Source organism: Vicugna pacos, chromosome 12, assembly GCF_048564905.1.
Source record: "Vicugna pacos chromosome 12, VicPac4, whole genome shotgun sequence".
NCBI lineage: Eukaryota > Metazoa > Chordata > Mammalia > Artiodactyla > Camelidae > Vicugna > Vicugna pacos.
This window is the reverse complement of record NC_132998.1, coordinates 28,224,269-28,233,392: the sequence shown is the minus strand read 5'-3', so window position 1 is coordinate 28,233,392 and position 9,124 is coordinate 28,224,269. Positions and strand designations below refer to the sequence as shown.

Here is a 9,124-nt window from a genome sequence, read left to right as displayed (position 1 = left end):
AAGAATACAAGCCTCACTTCACATATGGTGACAATCCCCAAATCTTTAGAAATATTTCTGAAAATTTCCAAGAACAAGTGAGGGCTTTAATTCTCCTAGTCCTCTTTGTCTGAATTCCTGTAACTGTTGAATTCTTGATGCCTCTTGAGCCACTGTTCTTGCTTTGTATTCCCTTCCCTCCTGCCCTGGAAGGGCTCTTTTTCTGTTGCTATAAAGCTGTTATATGTTAGTCTTTTTACTAAAAACTTTGAGACAATGGACCAAAACAACATCACAGTACAGAACAGGAGACAATTTCAAATTAACCATTAGACATAATAAAAGTCAATGGCTATCTCATGGGGGCACAGGTTAACAATTTTGATACTGCAATACACATGTACTGGAGTTGGACAATTAAGTAAGTAGATGGCAAATGGTTGAGCCAGGCTTCTCTTGTTGGAGTGGGAGTTTATAGTAAGCAAGGGGAAGAGGCTAGGATAATCCATGTGGTAATGGATTAGTTGGAGACATCAGTATAGACTCATGTTTATCTTGAGAGAGATGGTTACATATAGAAATATTTACAGGTAGGTATGTATGCGTAGGTTAATAAACATGCATATATTTCCTTGTTCTCTCAGCTGAGAGGGCTGCTCCCCAGCAGCAAGGAACACACATAGCACCCAGATCTTTGTTTCTAATACTATTCTCTAATAAAAGGAACCAGGGCTCCTTGGAGAAACCGCTGATTCTAGGACTGGGGCAGGAAACATACAAGATGAGCCCTAAATTTCTAGTCACAAGGGAAAAAAATTGTAACTGTGTATGGTTACAGATGGTAACTAGACTTATTGGGGTGATCATTTTGCAATGTACCTGTATATGGAAACATTATGTCGTACACCTGAAATGAATAGAATGCCATGTGTCAAATGTATCTCAATACAAATTTTTAAATTTAAATTTTGAAAAATGAAGAGGCAATTCCTCCAGTATTTGCAAAATACATAACTCATAGAGAATTTCAATATGAAGAATTCCTACTACTCAGAAGACAAACAACACAGTAAGTTGAAGATATTCGTGCTATAGTATGCTCAGGAAAGGTGATATGGTCTCTAGAGTAGAAAGACATTCTAACATCTCTTAGGACACCCAGAGTTAGTGTTTGTTCCATCACAGCAAAATGCTTCTTTTCTAAGACCAAGATGAAATAATACAAGGGTAGAGTGGAAGACGTTCTCCTTTCCAGACACCGTATGTACATAACATATGGGAGAGAATTAGTCCTGGAAAAATCTAAATGCAGTAAAAAAATTTTTCCCCTATTTTCTGGAGTCTTGAGATAACACTCCACAAATACTGAGGACATATACATTAAAAATCCATATCAAACTCTTATTAATTCAGAGCATTATAGGGGGAAAAAAGGGATAAGCCAGGAGCATGTTACAGTGCCAGAAAGTAGGAAAGTGCACAAAACCAAGAAACAAAACACAAAACTCAAATAATGGGATGTGTCAAAGCAATACGGGGGCCAACTGCAAAGGAAAGAACTCCTAATGGCCAGAGCTGGCCAACATTTGAGCAACAAAATAAACAAAGTAGTACTGGATTATAACCCAAAGCATAAATAGCCATGAGTCTATACTGACATAAATAAATGACTGAATAAATAAATGGGAGGCACAGACAAATACCTCATGCAGAAAAATTCTCTTTCCAGCAATGCCCAGTGACCTTGCCCGTCACCACCAGAAATGCACATTAGGGAGTCTCTCAAAAAGGCTTCTTCCTCTGGCGTCCCCCCAACACAGTTGATGCATCTTTTTTTATCAGGTTGACTTTCTTCATGTGCTCTGTCATTCTAATGAGCTCAGAATTCTCCCAACTCTTTCCTGAGCTATTGTTGCAGCTCTCAGAGAAAACATGCACCAGGGAGTGGAACTTGCAAAGGCATTAGGAGAAGTCAGAGGAAGCTGTGGAGGTGGAGGGGGACAGCTCTTGGTGAGGGGACTTTAAATTTTTTTCCATTTTTGTCTATCATTTTTCTGGACTTGGTGAGAAGGAACGAGATTTCAGGGTTGGCCATGCTGCCATCTTGAAATTGGTCTGTCCTCTAAAATGTGCAAACAGTAGAGCTGTTTCTTTCTTTTCTTTTCTCTTTACTAGCATTTTCTCCTTCCTATAATCAGCCAAACGCCCCCTGCAGAAACACTGTATATGGATTGGCAATTTAGTTCCCCAAAGTTCAGTTGTCACTCTGCAGATGTTTCAAATTTAAAACTATTTTTTTTCCATCTCTGGTTTCTCAAAGATTCTTTGACCCTACAATTAAAAAAGAAAAAACAATTAACTACCAAATGAACGCACTAAAGACCATACCTCTCGACTCAGTATTGTTAACTGTCTATATAATGTTAATCACCAACCCCTGAGTTCAGGAGAGCGGACAGTGTGTGCGCACCCCCGGGAGCTGATGCGCAGTCCCCTCAAAGATGGCTCTCCTGCACTTGAGTGGGTATCTCATGTGACCCTGATTTTCTCACAGATGTTTCACACTGTAATTCTTGATTCTACAGTTGTTATTTTAATCTTACAGAAATAATTTAGCAGAAGGCAGAAAAGCTAGTCTTTATTAAGTACATCCTACCTGCCTACTATTTTGTTCCACGTACTTTATCTCATCTAATGTTCCCAACCACCTCATGAGGTAGGAATTACTACCCACTTCTTATAAATGAGAAACCTGAGTCTTGGAGATTAAATGAACTGCCCAAGATTGAGCTCCTTATTAAGCGGCAGAGGCAGGATTCAAATCCAAAGCCCATGTCTTTAGAACCCACCAAACTGAGAATTGGATACATTTAAGTGAAAACATTGTGGAAAACATGTTCTCCCGATAATTACTATTCATTCAGCCCTTATAATATACATACTTTCTCTCTAATCTTTGTGAAATCTGTAAGGTAGGTATCATTGCTGTTTTATAGAGAAGGAAACTCATCCTTCAAGGTGTTGATTTGCCTGCAGTCAGTCTCATGGTCAGACAAGGAACTGGTTCCATACAAGGGTAGGACTGAGGTTAGAACCCAGGTCCATGTTGTTTCAGAGATGTGCTTTATTTTGGTAGATCAGCTGGATCTGGTGAACTCACTGAGAGTGACTGTTTATCGAGGTCTAATTGTACGCCAGGCACTAAATGGAAGAAATTTTTACATATTGAGGTATGGAGAAGTCATTCTGGCTTATATATGATTTAACTTGAATTTTATGCTAAGACAGCCTGTTTATAGCCCACCAAACAAACATTGTGCATCTGCTTTAATTATTAAAGAAAAGGGTGCATTGGCCAGAAGTAAAGAATGTCGATGTTCATGGTGAAGATTAAATACCTCCCTTCCGGGGACACCAATGCTGCTCCTCTTTTGATGGTACAACTCCTTTCCCAGGTGCCTAGGCCATACTGACGTGCTGTGTACATACTGATTTTTTTTTTAAACGATGAAGGGTGTCTACTGATATTATCATCGTCTGATTGATTGGTTTTCCATTTCTACTCTAAAATATAGCCCCCACACAGACTTTAGGGGAGTAATTTATCAATGTACCCCCAGCTCCTAGAATAATGCCCAGCATAAAAGAACTGCTTAGTAGATAACTGAGTTACACTGAATCAATAGGCTAGGTAGATTCAAGTATTTGTTGAATTAAATTGAATTAAAAGGTTAGGATCTGTAATGTGTCTGACTGACACACAGCTAGGAAGCGGCAAAGCCAGAAAGTGAGCTCTGCTTATTCCAGCATGTGTTTATACAGAGGAAACCCAGGGAACAGGAAGGAAGAAGATCTCAGTATGTCGGCGATATAGCCCAGGGGTCAAAGAAGACAGGGAAAGGGAAAGGGTTTCGGCTGAGAGATGCTGAGCAGAGAGGAAAGAGTGAGGAAGAGGAGGCAGGAGCAGCCTACTGGACAGAGAGCTGGCAGTTGGAGAGGAAAGTGGATAGTGTTAGTGGAGGCTCCTCCCTCTAGGGGAGGCTTTGGCATAACAGGGAGCAGAGAGTGAGATCCTGATGCTGAAGAAAAACAGATATGGGGGAGATGTGGCAGAAGGGGCATAGGTGGAAGTGTCAGCTTTCAACAAGGCGGGATGTCAGGCAGGAAAAAAGATGAATGGGTAGCACGTCCAGGAGGCCTCAACCTTCTCCTTGGGCGGGGAGGTAAAGAACACCTGCTGAGAAGTGGGGGTGGAGAAGGGGGGCAGGGAGAAGGCTGGAGAGGGAGGAGGTGAGGGCAAGCTTGTGCAGATGGACAACATAGGTTTGTAATAAGCCAGGTGTGAAGAGTTGGTGCCAATCCCCAAGAGTTCGGTGAGGCTTGGGAGAAGCACTAGAAAAGGCTGCCTGCGGGAACTGCCCAGAGTTGGCAGCCTGTGACAGTATGACGTTGTAGCCTGAAGGGCTGATGACAGGGAGGGAACCGCTCCCCTCTTCCGGGCCCACATTTATGTGTTATTTCTTCTCATAATACCCCATCGTCATTAAGTATGAAAGCAGTCCACTTCTGCAGAATATCTTTCCTCACCTGCAAGAATAAAAAAGAGGTTCCCATTTTAAAAATACATTAGGTGATCATTACTAAACACAACAAAATCAATCTTTTTTTAAAGAGTCTGAACCATGGTTAATTGCTACTTAGAGCTGGGGATCTGTTGTCTAGAAAAGTAATAATTAGAACAGATTTCAAAAAGTAAATATACAAGCAACATGTTCATTATTGAAAATCTGGACAATACAGAGAATTTTAAGAAGAAAAAAGTATCTGTAGTCACATGATCCAGAGGAAAAAGCCATTTTTAATATTTTGATGATTTTTAAAGCTGGAATCACCCCGTTGATTATTCTGTACACCATGCTTGTCACACACTGTCAGGAATGTTTTCTAACTCATCAAAGAATTTTAAAACTATGAATTCACTGACTGTGTCATACATTTTATACATTTATTACATTTAATTTTTTTTTAACTTTCAGCCTGTTTGCAAGTGAAAAATTTCAAGTTGAAAATTGCTGCAAGGTACATTCTAGTCATTACCTTAGAACAGATTTATAGAAGTGGGACCAGTAGGTCAAAGAATGTATTTTTCAGGTAAAATTTTAAAATTATTTTTTGAATGAGTAATACACACATAGGTCAAAAATCAAAATGACCTAGAAGGTCCACAGTCTTATTCCCATCCCTGCCCTCATGCTCTTTGACCCCTATAGTTAACTTTTTAGTTTTATTTTTCCTTCCAGTGTTTCTTTCTTAAATGTTTATCCTTAATTCTCTCATTCTTACAAAAAAAGAGAGACTATCTTTACACAACTGTTCTATGTCTGGTTTTTTTCACCTCATTATCCTGGACGTCTCCCCCTATCAGTGTGTAGAGGTATTTCTTATTCCTCATCTCCTAGTGGTTGTTTGATAGTGCGGTTGTACCACAGTTTATTCCACCAGGACCCCTGAATTGTCCTCCTCTGCTATTATAAATAAAGCTATCATGAATAACCTTGACATATGCCATTACATAGATGTTCGGAAATAGCTGTATATAGATTCCAAAAATGAGATGTAGCGTGATCCCCTGCCGCCAGGGTGTGCAGGAAAACATTCTTTGCAGAGCTTTGACCTCATAAGCAATCTGATTTTTAAATGTTTTACAAAATTCTTGGGCCCATGTGAAGTATAGAGATTTATCACTGAAACTTTAGTATAATGAGTAAAAGAGATACTTACATACTTGTGGATTGTCCAATAAATGCAAAGATTCTTCAGTATCCAGGTACCATCTTTTTGTGTTCGTTATTGTCACATGCACCATTCCTAATTATTTCCACTGTTAAGATAAAGGGAGCAAAACTGTTATTACTTGCAATGCTCTGGCTGTTTGGGATCTACTCATATTGCAACAGTATAGATTTTCTGGCCTCTGCTTTTCCCTAGTACCATTTATTTAGTGCTGTTCACATTACTCGTTGCCACATCATCCATCTTGTCCCCGGGGAATACAGACTTCTAATGGCTTTCTTCAAGGTTGTTACTGTGCTGTGTTGATGGCATCCACAAACTCTAGTCTTGCCAAAAGTATGCAGGAAAACGTGATTGGGAATTTTTTTTCTGATCATGGAAAATTTACCATTTAGCATTTTATCACGTACGTGTACAACAGTTTCCAACCATGTCTTCTCTTGAACCTTTAGCCTGTGGTTACTACATTTCTAGGTGTGATTTCTTTCAGTGTCGACTGCACCCTGACAAAGAGTTAAACTTTAGTCAGGCTCTGGAAACTTCTCCTCGGTCCATCTATGCACTTCCTTGTAAAACCCAGATGTAGCAAGAACCCTAAGTCAGTTTAACCAGAACCCCTCACCCTAGATAACTGATCACCCTTGATATCTGAATAGGTTTCTCATCCCCGACCATCCCCCAAGTGATGTCCTATTACCTTGGCCTCTTCAGCAAAGAATCCCTTTAGGCCAAATGAAGACAATATTTCAAGGAGAAGGGGGACTCTCAAATACTTTGAGAGACTGAGTAAGATGAAGATTCCTTACTGAGGACCGATCACTGACATGCAACATAGAGACTGCTGGTGACCCTGACAGGTGTACCTTCAGTGGAGCAGTGGGGACAGAACCCTGATCTCCTAGAGAGTGAAGTAATTAGAGAAACAGAGTAGGCTCCTGGGCAGTTGAGGGGTAACTTGATGTCTGAGGTTATAAATCTGAAGATCTGCCTTAGCAGTCATGTGTTTTTCATGAGCCATATTCAGCTGCTCAAGTGTAGGCAAAGCAGAGGCAGAGGAGAGCTGTACTTAACCAGAGAGGTCCAGTAAGTATGAAGGAGGCAGTTGAGGATGTATGGATTGACGGGCCAAGGAATCTAAGCTGGATAACGAGGAGTGAAAGAGTGATAAAGCAGTTGAGTGGAGATACAGGTATGGTCAAAGCCCAATTCAGTATGCTCGTAAATACAACATGCGTACACAGATCAGAGTCTCTTCTGGGTGAGTTCCACACAGATTCAATGTTCATCTAGTTTATCAAGAAGTAAGTACAACGAGGCTGGGTAAATATGTTTTAAATTTTATTCTTATTCGAGTTTACAACAATTCAAAGATGGCAGATGCCCATTATAAATGGGTATACTATACCAAAGCTGTATTATAAGGCAAGGAAGCCCAAAAATTACTGAAAGATCTTTAAAAATGTACTTCATTTGGCCACATCATTGATAGTCTACGCTGTGGAATTTTTGAGTCTCTCAGAAGATACATTTATGTCAATTTTCATTTTTATCAGGTTCTAAGAAACTTCATTAAAAAAATGACTAGTGAGAAAAAAATAAAAATGTTTTTGAAAAGATTATTTGTGTTTAAATAAAATGCCTCATAAGTTAGTGAAAGGAAGAAGTTTAGAGGGCAAACTTATAAAAATACTGTGAATTTGTATTAAGTAATACTGATAATAAATGATTTTTGTGGGTAGATAAAGAAAGTAATCTTTTTGATTCCATATGTATATAAAGGCTTTCAAAAAACCAGTAAACATTTCTAAAGGAATTTAAATCCCTTTTATAAGTTAATTCAGCTAATTAGTAACTGACTTTTCTATGCCTTTATTTTTTTTCCCCATTACATGTCTTTTGGACATTTTGCTACTGTAACCAATATTGGGTAGCAAAAGAGAAAGGGGACAGAACTCAAATCAGTCATCCGAGTTACTTATTAGCATCTATGAAAAATGCTAGATCTGGGAAGGGCTGTGACAATTAAATGTTCTATGAAATAAGGCATTGTTCTTTCTTCCAAAATTTTCATTTATCTTTGTTTTCCTTGGCCTTGGGAACATGAATAATTTAGCATTGGCTATACTTACCATCAAGGTACATTAAATGAAGATTCCCTTGTCTGAAATCAGAAAGATGTAGCAATACTCTATTCTTCTTTAGAAAATCCTGTTTCTCCACTTGATTTCCTCTCAGTTAGTTAGGTACTCTTGGTACACTTGGAGGGTCTTAGAAAGATAACTGGCCTAGGACGTTGGAGACCTGGACTTTAGTCACAATTTGGGCAATTTGCAGCTGTACAACATTAAAAACGTAACTTCTCTGATTTTCAGTTTCTTCTGCTGCAGAGACAAGAATATCTACCTGACCTATTTCACAGGTACTGTTGGGAGTACTAAATAAAACAGTGTATCTGAATGTGCTTTGCAATATGTAATGCATTAGATTAAAGTTGTTGGTAAGTGCCTTAAAAATGTGGTTTGCTATTGGTAAATGCTTTAAAAATGTGGTCTGCTGTGTTCTTTTTATGTTAAAAAATCAAAACAGAAGTCATTGGGAAATATAAATGCTTATGAATCATATAGACCAAATGTAAATAAGTAATTTACAAATGCTTTACAATATAATCAAAGAAATTATTTACGGATTTTTTAAAAATAAAAAAATCTTTGATGCTAAATATTCATCAACTTAACTTAATCATTCTTTCTTTTATAAGAATGTTCACTATGTGACATTATAACTCTCCAAAGGAGAAATTCTATAATTAGTTCAGTTCTCTGCCTTTAAAACTTCATTATAAGGCAGAAGAATGGAATAATTGAAGTTTTAAAATAAGCAAAAATATATAACTCTAAACCACAGTCTCCTTATTTTAAAGAGCTTAATAGGAACACTTCCCCCAATATATTTATAAACAACTTACTATTTATATAATGTTAACACTAACTCACAACTTAAATCACAATGATCAAAGTCAATGTGCATTTCTTCTTCCCTTTATCAGTTAAATTATTAAATATCTGACAGTCTTCAGAGATTCCTCTGTATTTATTTTAAATGAACTATATGTGATATAAAAATGCTTATCTATTGAATAACTAAGGTGTTGGCCAAGTGTTTGGAATATACATCAGGATTTTAGAAAAATATCTGAGAAACATAGCAGTGTACCTGGTAGTGTCTCATGTACAAATCAGCCTGTGCAAACAGATGATATGGACAGGTATGAACAATAACTGAAGTAACCCACCAACCCCTCTTTTAAAATGGTAAGCTGAAAAGTTTCAATAGACTTCTTAAGAGCAAATGA

The 9,124-nt window shown here is 38.1% G+C and overlaps 1 long non-coding RNA gene across 2 annotated transcripts; it reads right to left on the bottom strand.

Annotated features, from left to right (window-relative positions):
* Window positions 1–1,407: 1,407 nt before the first annotated feature.
* Window positions 1,408–6,154, bottom strand: LOC140700175 (uncharacterized). Of its 2 annotated transcripts, XR_012078465.1 has the most exons (4): window positions 5,761–6,154; window positions 4,513–4,566; window positions 2,922–3,180; window positions 1,408–2,310 (listed from the first exon to the last, which is right to left on the bottom strand). It is a non-coding gene; the product is annotated as an uncharacterized lncRNA (long non-coding RNA). The 2 variants fall into 2 exon arrangements; XR_012078464.1 differs by having other exon boundaries at window positions 2,922–4,566.
* Window positions 6,155–9,124: the final 2,970 nt, after the last annotated feature.